This window comes from Lonchura striata, chromosome 3 (genome assembly GCF_046129695.1).
Source record: "Lonchura striata isolate bLonStr1 chromosome 3, bLonStr1.mat, whole genome shotgun sequence".
Classification (NCBI taxonomy): domain Eukaryota; kingdom Metazoa; phylum Chordata; class Aves; order Passeriformes; family Estrildidae; genus Lonchura; species Lonchura striata.
In genome coordinates, this window is record NC_134605.1 from 88856511 (window position 1) to 88869265 (window position 12755).

The following is a 12755-nucleotide window of genomic DNA, read 5'->3' on the forward strand; positions in this document are numbered from 1 at the left end:
TCTAATCATAAAGAGGAGTGCTCTTAAATACACGACTTGGAGCCACGTACAACTTTCTTCAAAGCTCAAGAAAGTTCTGATTAAATGTTTGGTATTGATCCTCCTCCAATCATAATAAAAAAGTGTAATCACTTTTGCAGGTAGAAACATTCAGAGAATAAGCACTGAGAATAGCTTAGATACAATCAAAACGATTGTTAATGAACGTGATATTTAGTCAGGGTTTCAGGATCTGACCCTGACACTTTCTGTCCCTGTGCAGACCCCCAGCACCTTCACTCCCCATGTCTGCAGCCCAGGACTACATTTCAGCCCAGCCTGGGGCTGCCACTCCCTGCACCAGAGATGCTGGCCAGCACCTGGCCCTGCCTTCTGGACAGCCCTCAGTCCTCCACAACAGCCAGATTTCCAGACTTGTCCCCAGGTTTTCCTGGCTGGATCCTAAACATTACTCATTATCTCACCTTATCTAGGGCTATAGATGGACCTTTTCCCATTACCACACCAGTCTTGCTAGATTTTGTTCTGGTCAGTAATTTCACGTTCTCTGCCATGGTTGCCCTTTCTCGGCTCCTGGCTCATCCTCCCTTGAGAAGCAGCTCAGCTGTTGCTAACCCCTTAGGGTGGGACTACAAGGTAGATTGCTTTAATCGGAGAACAAAAAATTACTGAATGAGAGTAAAATGAGAGCAAATAATACTGACTAGATTGTGTAACCAATGACAAGCAAATGCTCAATTAATTTTTCCTCCTGTCCTCAATACACTTTTGTGATATTTTGGTAAGCCTTACTCTGATTTTTATTGCAACAAGTGGATAAAGACTGTTCACTGTCATCACCCTGCTCTCCAGTCTTACAAGACACCTCTCTGTATCATTTCTAATGACTGCTTTCTCCCTCACAGCTCTCACACTGCTGCCATATCAGGACTGTCACCATGTAAAAGCATTTGGTTCAACATCTCTCATAGAAATGAGAGTTAGTGGAAAGTGCTGTTTGTCTGTCCTCTTTGGTTTACCATTAACAGTATTTGCCTTGTAATTGTTGGTGCTAAACTTGCTATCTCACCTTTCATACTATAGCTGCATCTGGTATTTCTGCTATAGAAATCTTTGCAGTCTTAGATTAACTTACTGGCACTTGAGACAAATTACTGGTGCAGTCTGACTGTAAATTTGGTCTACATGTTTTCCATTTAATTTTGATCTAACTGAGAACATATCTCAGAGACTGCATTTCTCTAAAGAACTGTAGAATTAAGCAAATTATAGATAAAAACTGAAGGCAATGATGATTCAAGTTGTCAAAGAACCAAGGAATTATCTGATGCATTCTGGAATTCACAGCTACATTCATGATGGAACATGATTCTTGCAATGGAGGACTTCAGCCTCAGATATTAGGAGTCTGGTGAAATTCCACTTTCTTTTAGATACAATTCTCCACACCATACCTGGAGAATTAGACATCAAAAAGTGACAGTTCCAAAGAGCTATGAAACTATCTTCATTAAAAGTAGGAATACTAAGAAGCTGTGCTTCTTACCTCTCATTCCTCATTGGAGTTTTCATGCCAGCTGCACTACAAGTGGAGGACTCATTTCCTTCACTTCAGGATGCATTCTTAGTAAATTTCTTAAATTCTCATATATTCATATTCTAGAAAAGAATGCATACATTAAAAAAAAAAAAACTAACTAAAAAAAAACCAGACCAAAACCCAGCAAAATGGACACAAAACTCACAAGTAAAATTATTCTTTCTTTAAAACTGGAAGGAGTTTCAGGATATGAAAGGATGCAGGTGGTTGGACTCAATGATCTTAAAGGTCTTTTACAGCATAAATGATTCCAAATATAGTGATGCCAAATTATTATCACTCCCAGATTTTGTTTCAGAGGATCACAGCACTGTGTCAGAAGGTAAAGACAATACATGCTCAACTTGAGCAAAGCTATCAGGACATTTGCCATAAAAAAAACGTTTTATTTAATTTCATAGCTCCCATAACACATTACCTGTTCTTATACTACCTACAATGAAGTTTCCACTACTGAAATGATGCCAAGATGTTTTTTTGCCTTTTCTTTTATATACCTTCTATATACCTTTATGCTTCCTCAGTACTCTTAGCATAAATACTTGTAATTCTTTAAGTCTAATTACTTAGCATAGCCCTAGTATTTTTTTAGGCCAGGAGACCAAACATCCTAAAGGCCTCACAGCTGGAGGCCAGAAAGCCCTACACTGTCTTGGGAAACCAAGGTCCTGTCTAGAACATATCCTGTAAACTAAAGATTTGGCCCATCTAGGAGGGAATTTCTCAGATGGGCGAATATCAGAGCATTCATCCAGGCCTCCCACTGAGGCATCTTTGTTAGATGTGCTAATTTGTTAAGTCTATAAATTGTATACTCAATCTAGCATATGTGTGCATTGTGGCACATTCCACCTTGGAAAAGTGGTGCAGCATAAGAATTCTTATTAAATACTAAGGCAAAAACCCTTTATCCCTTAACCGTGTCTGGCTCTTAATTTTTAAGACCAAGGAAAAGGCATCAAAAACTTGGTGAGATTAATTCTATGACCGGAATGTTGCTATCAACAGGTACAGACTTCAGAAGACATAGGAAAGAAGGATGGAGAGGTTTGTGGAGGCTACCTGCTGCAGCCCCGGGCAGATTGCATGGGCTGGCCAGTGCTGCCCATGTGAGGCCGCGTGGCCGCCCCGTGAGCGGCACCTCAGGGGAGGAACATCTGCCACTGATGGTGCTGCTGCTGCCGCGTGGATGCACAGCTTCAGTAACTCTGCACACTGAGAGGAGGTGAAGAGATGAGAGAGGACACTTGTCTGCAAGCCCAAAGAGTCCTTTATTTCCCCATGTGGGGCAAGAAAGGTGCCCTCTGGGTGGGTGTAGGAACAAATGCAGAAGAAATCAAAGATTACAGCAGCTTAAGTACAGGGTGGGCGGACAGGGGTGCAAACCTTTCTTGCCCAATGGGGATAAACCAGAGAGGGATAACATCAGCTACAACAACCTATGATAACATAACAGGGGTAGGCACAAGGTCAGGGGACAAATAGAAAAGCTAAACTGGGGTGATTGATACACAGAACTTTCTCAAAGAAACTGGGAGTGGTTACAGGATTGACAGCCAAATGGGTATAAACAAACTCAGATTGATGGAACCAAATAAGGAGAAAACAGGGAGAGGTGAGAAGACTGACAGATAACTGGGGAGCCAAGTGGCAGGAACTTTTGGGGTAAACAACTTGGATCAAACCATCTGTGAGGGGACAAATGGGGGAGCATAAGGCTAACTAACACTGATAAAATCAACTGACTAAATAAAACCACACCACAACAGAGGTTGCCCTCTGCATCAAGAAATGGATATGCTCTGAGCTGTCCCTGAGGAATAGCTCTGAGCAGGTTGAAAGCTTGTGGGTAAGAATTTGAGACAGGAGTAACAAAGGGAACCTTGCAGTTGATGTCTGTCAAGGGGACCCTACTGATGAAGCCTTCCTGCTGCAGCTACAGGAGGCATCATGCTCACAGGCTCTTGTCCTCCCAGGGGGCTTCAACCATCCTGATGTCTACTGGGAAAGTTGCACAATGAGCTGTAGGCAATCCAAGAGACTCCTGGAAAGTATGGAGGATAACTTCTCAAGTCAGGTAATAGCCTTACCAGAGGGAATGCAATAGAGGACTGATGGTCACAAATGTAAGTGAGCTAACTGGGGCTCACTCACAACACTGGAGGCAGCCTGGGCCAAAGTGATTCTGCAGTGGTGGAGTTCACAATCCTGAGGAGTACAGGCCATGTGATGAGCAAAGTCATGACGCTGAATTTTAGGAAAGTAAACTTCCAGATGTTCAAGGAACTAGTGAATAGGCACTAATGAGAAACTGTCGTCAGGATAAGGAAGCAGAACAGAGCTGGCAGATCTTCAGTGTTGCTTTCCACAGAGTACAAAAGCTCTGGATCCTCAGCTATAAGATATCAGACAAGGAAGGCAAGAGGCTGACATGGCTGATTTGAGACTTGCTGGTCAAACCAAAGGGCAAGAATGAGATGCACAGACAGTGAAAGCAAGGATAATTATTCTGGAAATAGCATAGGAATGCTGACTGATTATGTAAGGATGAGGTCAGGAAGGCCAAGATGTGGATGAAGCTGAACTTAGGAAGGGAGGCAAAGAGTAAGAAGAAGGGCTTCTATAGGTATGTCAGAAAGAAAAGGAAGGTCAAAGTAAGTATAGCCCATCAGATCAGCAAGACTGACAAACTGCAAACAAGAAGGCTGAGGTAAGTTTTTTTGCCTCAATTTCAACAGCAATATCTTTCCACACCTCTCAAGAGGATGGACAGAAGGATGGGAACTGAGGGAACAAAGTGCTTCCCACTGTATGACTAGATCACATTCGTGACTAGCTGAAGAGCCTGAATGTACATAAGTGTTAGTTAGACTAGATGACCTCTAAAGGTCCCTTCCAACCCAAACTATTCTATGATTATACTTTCTTTTTCTTTGGGTATTGCTTAGTAATCACAACTGCTATGCTGCATGAGAATATATTGAATGGATTTAAACAAAAAATTTCTGTGCCTGGACATGAATGAAGCAGTTCTGAATGCTGTCTGCCTCTGCCTATGATGGAAATGCAGAAACATGGGGGAAAGTATTAAGTCCATACAATCAGACTAAAGCTTGTCAAAAGTGAAAAGCCCCAAAACACCAGTGGAACATCAGGTCTTCAATCAGGTGTCCTTCTTCAAATATGCTTGACTGCACACTAATGTAGCCATAGGCCTCTTTACCAGAATTGTCGTTCAAAACAGGTTTTTCTGATAACAGCAGAACAAAAACATGCAGCAAACTAAATATAAAAGTTCAGCTAATATATATCCAAAAACACCACTTCATTTTCATCCCTTACACCTACCTATTATACATTAGAAATCTGCCAGAGAGTTCTGTCAAATTGAACTATTGAACTCAAAGTGGTAAAAGGCCCTCCCCAGGCAAGACATTTAAATCATTTCCAAAGTTAATTTCCTGCTCCCAGACTGAGAACAAATCTAATCGAGTCAGCTTCATTCTTCTGATGAAGAAGAAAATGTTACCTGCATACTCAACAAGGGAAAATGTCCTAGAACACAGGCAGAGGATTTGCTCTGAAGCACCAAAGAATCCTCCCCAGCAAAGTGATGCATGTGCATGGGAATTCTGATTTAACTTCCTGGTCTCCTGCTAACTCTGTTTTATAAGGAGACTCTGAACTGTTTACAAGCTAGTAGTGCCCATGGGAGACTGAAAAGAATCAGAAATCTATAGTATAGCTACAGGATTATGTTTCAGATTGCTGGCTATGCTTTCAAAAAGACCTACCTTTAGTCCCTCTGGATTCCTGGTAACCAAGGATTTTCCCTGGGTTTTAGGGATATTTCCATAAAAACTTCTAAAATCAAGTAACAAAACTTCAATAAGAAGGGAAAAAAACTGAATGAGATTACTAGATTACTAAAGAGAGTTTGTAGAAGAACAAACAGAAGTGTATATGCACATGGGAAAAAGACCATACACTTTAGTGGCACAGCAATATAAAACAGGGTTAATTCACATCCAGATCACTGTATTATCAAAGGTAGAAGAGAGATATTATTAACTCTTTAAACAGAAGAATTGTAGAATTCTATTTCTGCATGCATTTTTATAACTCCATAGGAAAAAGAAATGTACAGAATAGCACCTGAGTTCCTAAGAACTTCTCATTTACTTTGAATTAAATAGTTGTGTGGGGTTGTTCTTTTGTTTGGGTTTGAATTTTTTGGTAGTTTGGAGGTTTTTGTTTGTGTATTTCTTGGGTTTGGATTTAGTTTTGTTTGGTTTTTTTTTTTTTGTTTTTTTGTTTTGTTTTGTTTTGTTTTTTGTGAAAGAGCTGGTGGAATTCAAGTTGAATTTTTCCCAGTTTCAGCATGTGATATATGACTTTCTATCACGCTACAAAGCCAAATTCTACATGTAGGAAAAAATCATGAAAATACTGGTGTTATCAATTTAAGTTTACTTAGCAGTCATAAGTTTTCAGTCCACACAAAGAGATTCTATTTTCATTGCTAAAAGCATAAATCCTCATTAATATAAATTCTAGTATTTGTGCTTTTATTTGTGCATCAGAAGTACAAGGATGAGTCACTTCAATGGATATAGAGTTCTTAAGTACAGTATTTATATGAAATTAGAAATAAAAAAGTAAATTTTATTAAACTCATGTTATAGTCTTGAACAATCATAGTAATAACAATCTCACAACAATCTCTTATTAAAAAATAATTAGTTCAAGTCAATGAAAACCTATTTTTTCAAGTTGTAAACTAACACTGAAATCTAGGTGTCATGGCTTGATGCTGGCCTAACACTGGGCACCCACGAGAGTCACTTGATCACCCTCCCCTGCCTCAGCTGGGCAAAGGAGGGAAAAGGAAAAAAGTTATGAAATGTTCATGAGTGAGATAAGGACCAGAAGAAATATTTCAAAGGTAAACCAGGCTCAATTTTAGTTACAAAGTGAAATTTATTACTAACAAAATTGGAGGAGGATAATGAGAAGTAAAGTAAGCCCTTAAAACACTGTTCCCGCCCAGCCCCTCCCTCCTCCCTGACAGTGCAGAAAGACAGAGCACGGGGGTTTGGTCATGTCATCACCCAAGGTCTTCTGCTGCTGCTCAGGGGAAGGAGTCCTCCCCTGTGAGGCCGTGGGGTCCCTCCCACGCGAGGCAGCTCTCAGTGAAGCATGGGTTCACTCTCACGAGCAGCAGCCACACCACACCTGCTGCAATTTGAGTCCCTCCATGGGCAGAATCCTCCCAAACCTGCTGCAACGTGGGTCACTCTTCCAGGGGTGCAGTCCTCCAAGGACAGGCTGCTCCAGCCTGGAAGCAAGGGCGCTCACTCTCTCTCCATTTGGGTCTTCCACTGGATCACAGCCTCCTCCAGGCATCCATCCACTCCAGCATGAGCACCTCCCCCACAGGCTGCAGGTGGATCTCTGCATCCCCCATGGATCCCCATGGGCTGCAGGGGCACGGCTGCTTCACCATGGTCTCACCACAGCCTGCAGAAGAATCTCAGCTCTGGCACCTGGAGCATCTCCTCTCCTGCTTCTGCACTGACCTTGGTGTCTCCATGTTGTTTCCCCTCACATGTTCCCACCTCCTCCTCTTCTCTGTCTAGAAGCAAAACCCATGATTTTTCTTTTGATTTTGTTTTTAACTATGTCATCACAGAGGTGTCACCAGTCTGTCATTGGCCTAGCCTTGGCCAGCAGCATGTCCATCCTCTGAGCCATCAGCCATTGGTTCAGTTGGACATGGTAGAAGCTTCCAGTAGCTTCTCACAGGAGCAATCTTTGTGGCCCCACTAAGGTTTTAGGTATAAAACCCTGGTTTTATACCTTAAACCAAGCCATGCCAAACCAATACACTAGGACATCTCCAAGTAGCCTGTACATATTAGTTGATTTACTCATTATTTCTCTCTATCCAGAATTTCTTCTTTTAGCATCCAGCTTTATCCCTAGTGATCAACAGTTATTTTTCTTTCTGTTGAGCAATAATATAACCTAACATACAAAATTAGTCCTGCCACAAGAATGTAGATATTTAGTGCCATTGCTTACTTCCTTAATTTTATTTCGTCCAACAAGCACACATAATCTCTTGCATAACCAAAAGATGCATATCTTCAAACTGCTCCTCAGCAAACCTTAAATTATCCACTGAACTAAAATTGACCCTTCTTGGCACTTAGCAAGATGGAAATATTTTTTCAAATATGCTGAAACAAGCTCAGTATAGCAAATTAGCATGCCAATTTTTCAAGGATCACTTCTAGAGCCCTGCTATGACAAATTAAATTGCCTAAGTGTTATGGATAGGAGAGAGAAAACAGGAGTGTAGGATTCTTTTCTTCCATACTGACCTTCAGGAGTATATAATGAAAGAAGAAGCATCCCAGTTTCATTCCTGTATCTTCAGATTTCTCTGTTCCCTTCTTTTTGTAGGTACTACTAAGTTTATCTTCCTACAAATCTTAGACTATGCTCTAGGTTTAATATGTATAATCTGCAATAAGATAAGAGGGATTTGTTTAGTTAGCAAAAACTTTGTAATTAGCATTTCCCTACCTTGCAGTAAAAAAACTCTCATTTAAGGTCTTTTTTCTTTGTATCTGCGAATTTCCTCTGTATTGCAAATGTTTCACTAGCTCAGACTACATTTTGATAAGAACTGTTATTTGAGCAACACTTATTATGCTCTGTTACTATTAATGGAATATCATATTACCATGGAAGAAACCTTCTAAGTTTAAAAGCTAGGGTAGAGGTTTGTTTTTTTTTTAATATTGTATATTGTCCAGCAAAAGGTTTCAGGATCCTTCTCATTCTATTACTTAACATTTTGTGTGCTAAGCAAAATCATCTTTAGATCAAGTCACAAGAATAATACAGTGTAATCAGTTGGTTTTATTTTTCAAGAAACTTTGATGGCTTTGATTTAAAACAAGTCCATTTTGCAATACTGTTAACAAGACAGGTGAAGACAAATCCCATAATGTCCCCATTATTGTGTATCATCAGCCAGGTGATTGTACCACTGGGTATTTTCATTCTCTGACTCCAAAACACAGATATAATTAACAAAACCAGATAAGTAAAAATTAAAATCAAGTTGTAAAAGGAAGGAGTAATTGACTGTTTCAGGTAATTAGGAAATGGAATCCTGTTAACTATTTAAATAACTTTATGAGAGTAGATTCCTTTTTTGACAACTTTTAGCAAAACTCCATTCACTGAGCTTTACTCTTTCTTATGCTTCATCACAGTACATTTCTTGGCAAAATTTTTACTGTAAGTCTTTAATTGTCTTGCTTTTGGAAGCTTCAGTTTCATCCAATTATTTAATAGGATACATTAGAGAAAAAAAAAAGAAATCTTCTTGCTTTATAATTCCTCCTGACAGATGGCACCCACAACATACCCAGTAGCATCACTGAGATGACTATAATACAAAAATTCAGGGAAGATTAATATCTAATGCTCACCCAGTCATCCACAGCTAGATCATCATTCAAAAACCGGGCTTTAAAATAAGAATAAAATGACAATACATATGACATATTCATTTATATCGAAGGCCTGAAGAGAGATAAGGAACAAAATTCCAAGTATTCATTCCTTAACAGGAAAGAGGTGCAAGTAATCTACTCAAAGAAAACAATGCTCTTGTCTTGAAAATCACTAATTGTCTTGGGCAGGGTTTCTATTCCCTGATCATCTGCCTTATGCCCAGAAATGGCTGCTGTAGCTTTCGGTGGGTGTGGAGAGGGGAGCCTTGGGGCTGTTGCCTGGGCTTTTTCAAAGCTTCCCTCCCAGGTGTCAGTGGTGCCCTGTGATGGCGTCACTCTGCTGCTTAGCTAGCTTGAGTTTTTTATTCGCTTAGGCAAGAAGGCTTTTTTCTCCCTTTCCCTAGCCTTGGAGACTGTGGCAGCAATCCTTCAGCAGATTTTGCTTTTTCCTAACTATTCAGTTTAGTTTGGTCCGTGGCACAAGAGAACTATCGACATGAGAAGCAGGGCATGGGCAGGGAGCCAAGGACCTGCTCCTTCCAGGCTCCAGACCTGGGAAAAGCCAACCCAGAGAAAGGACATTAAATTCACCAGTGTCCTAGGCTGACTGTATGATCCCTTTATCCCCAATCGTCTGCCCTGTTTATGTTGAATAATAAGTTTTACACATTTAAGGCTTGTTACAAGAGTGAAGGCAGGGGGAAGAAGCGCAGAGTTTGTTTTCAAGAACTCACTCCCTCCTCCACATTCCTGCTCCTGGACTGTATTGTCTGTGGATGGGCAGACAGCGAGACAGAGCTCTCCTTTGCTTTTTCTAGTTAGTTTTAGCTAGGTGAGGCAAAGCAGCTCCCTGGACTGTGTTTTTTCCCTTTCCCTGTACCTGCTCTGGATGAGCCCCAGCAGAGCAGCAGCAGCAGCGCCGGTGGCCCTGCAGCCGGGCCTGGGCTGCGGCATTGCCAGCACTGAGGGACTGAGCAGAGACTGAGCCAGCCCAGCTGCAGCCCGGGGGGTTTGAGATTGTCTCTCTCTTGGAGTGGCAAGAAGTTTTATTGTTTAATATCGTTTAAGTTTGCTTGTTTAATAAACAGGTTTTTTCCACTTTTCTCTGAAGAGGTATATTTTCCGAACCAGTTTGGGGAGGGAAGGGGCCAATTGAATCTGCTTCCAAGGGGAACCTTTTTGGGGGTTCTTTCCAAAATTTGCCCTGAACCAGGACAACCAGCTTCATCTGTTGTGAAAAGGATACAAATATGAGAGATTCACCAGGTTCCCATCTGGTTTTGCCCAAGCTGCTGTGAGAAGACTTCAGATTTTTTTCATTCCCTGAGACAAAAGCTGGCACTAATTTTTTTCTCCTTCACAGCACATTGCAGCTGTTGGGGTTTTATTATTTTCCTTCCCTGGCATTTAGGATTTTTTGATTTTTTGTATGGAGGGGTTAACAGTTCAGTATCTAACATTTCTTCACCATTTTTTCCCATGCAGTTTTGGCACTCATGTCAATAAATGGTTGGGTTTTTTTCACTTTCACCCACTGTTCTTCATTCTCATGGGTAGAAAAGAATTGTTAGAAGCATTCTTTGTTAAAGGAAACACTTACTCCATAGTATTCCACACCTAAATTTGTTTATAAACCATGAAATATGGCCTCCTCACTTTCAGCAAAAGGCTGCTTTTACTGCTTATCTTAGGGTTAGGCTTCGAAAAACCACAAATCTAACAGCTCCAAGGACACTGAAACAACAACAACAACAACAAAAAAGGCCAAAGGATGCATGGCACTTCCACAACATAATTCCCTCAGTAACTTCCTCCTTGGCACCAGCAATATGCTGGCTGCATCAGCCTCAGAAAATGGCCACTTTAACTTTCCCTCTTAGGGTTAGAGTTATGCTTAGGGTTAGGATTGAAAAAAGAACAAAGCCCAGAGCTCCAGGGACACTGAAGCCATAGAACAGATGGCAAGTGGTACATAGCACTGCCTGTCCCAACATGGCCCTTTGAACACCTTCCTCATGGAAGTAGCCATGTGCTAGCCACCTCAGCCTCAGAAAAAGGCAGCTTATAATTCTTAGTTCAGGGATATGGTTTAGCATGGGGTTAGGGTGCAAAATAACACTAAACCTGGAGTTCCACACACGCTACAACTACAAAAAAAAGACCTAGGGAAAAACAGCATTACCCCAACATTATCTCCTTCAAAATTTTCTCGTTTGCAGTAATGATGTGCTGGCAGATTAGCTTCAGCAAAAGCCCCTTTTTACTGCTTCACCTAAGGTTAGGGTTATGCCTAGGGTTAGGGTCCATAAAGCAACAAAGCCCAGAGCTCCAGGGACTCTGCAATTACAAAAGGATTGCCAAGGGGAACACAGGACTGCCACAATGTTTCTGATTTGGCACCACCATCACCCTATGCAGGGTTTAGTACTCCGTATTATAGATGAGCAATGCAATGGTTGGCTCTCACAATTAAGGGATGAATATTGTGTATATATTAAGTGTTATAGATGTATAATTATGTTATTGTAATATGTCCTCCCATAGTCCTCTTTACCCTCCCCCTTTCATTGTTGTCAAGGGATGGCCTTGGTTGTGGGGGCATTTGCTGTGGGCTAGCTTGTTACTATGGTTACTGTGTTATCTGACCTGTAATCAAAATGTAAGAAAGTGATCTCCACCAATGGGCAGCAAAGAAGGAGTTGACTGGCAAGACTTTGGGGTGGGGCTAAGAGTATAAAAGGCAATGCATCCATTTTGTAGACGAGTGTGTGGTTTCTGGTGAGAGAAGCTCCCAGCAGTGCTCTTTCCCTTTATTCAGTCTTTTGTTGTATTTCATCAAGATTTAATAAACATTTGAAATTTTAAAAGTGAGCATCGTTTCTCACATCTGCCTAGGGTTAGGGTTATGCCTAGGGCTCAGAAAACCACAAAGCACTACAAAAGAATTGCAAAGGCGAACATAGGACTGCCACAACATGGTTCCTTCTGCACTTTTCTGCTTGGTACCACCCTCACCCCCATGCAGGGTTTATTGCTCTGTCTAGGGTTAGGGTTTCTAATAACTCAAAGCCCAGAGCTTTAGGCAGATGGCATCTGCAGAAGTATTGCCAAGGACATCACAGGACTGCCACAACATGACTCCCTCTACCTTTCTCTGTAGTATGAGCCATATGCTGGCCATTTCAGCTACAGCAAAAAAGTGCTTTTCCTGCTCCACTTATTGTAAGGATAACGCTTAGGGTTAGGTTTAAGAAACCAACAAAGCGTTGGATTCCAGGGACTCTGGAACACCAATAGGCATGCCAAGGGGAGCATTGCATTTCAACATTTCTGCTGCCATACCTTTCTCCTTTGCAGTGGCCCTGTAATGTTTTCTTGGTGTTTTTCAATTCCCTGATCATCTGCTCTGTCTAGAAATGTTTGCTGTAGCTTTAATCTTGAACAAAACCATCGGAGGGTGTGCAGCGTAAATTAGCAAAAAGCTGAGGAAAACATGAATGATGTCTCCAGAAATTTATTTCCAAGTCTTAAGAATAGGGTCTAAGAATAGCAAATATAGAATAAGTTACTCTTTGGTATCATTTTTGCAATTATTCATATTGTTATTTTATTGAAAAATGTTT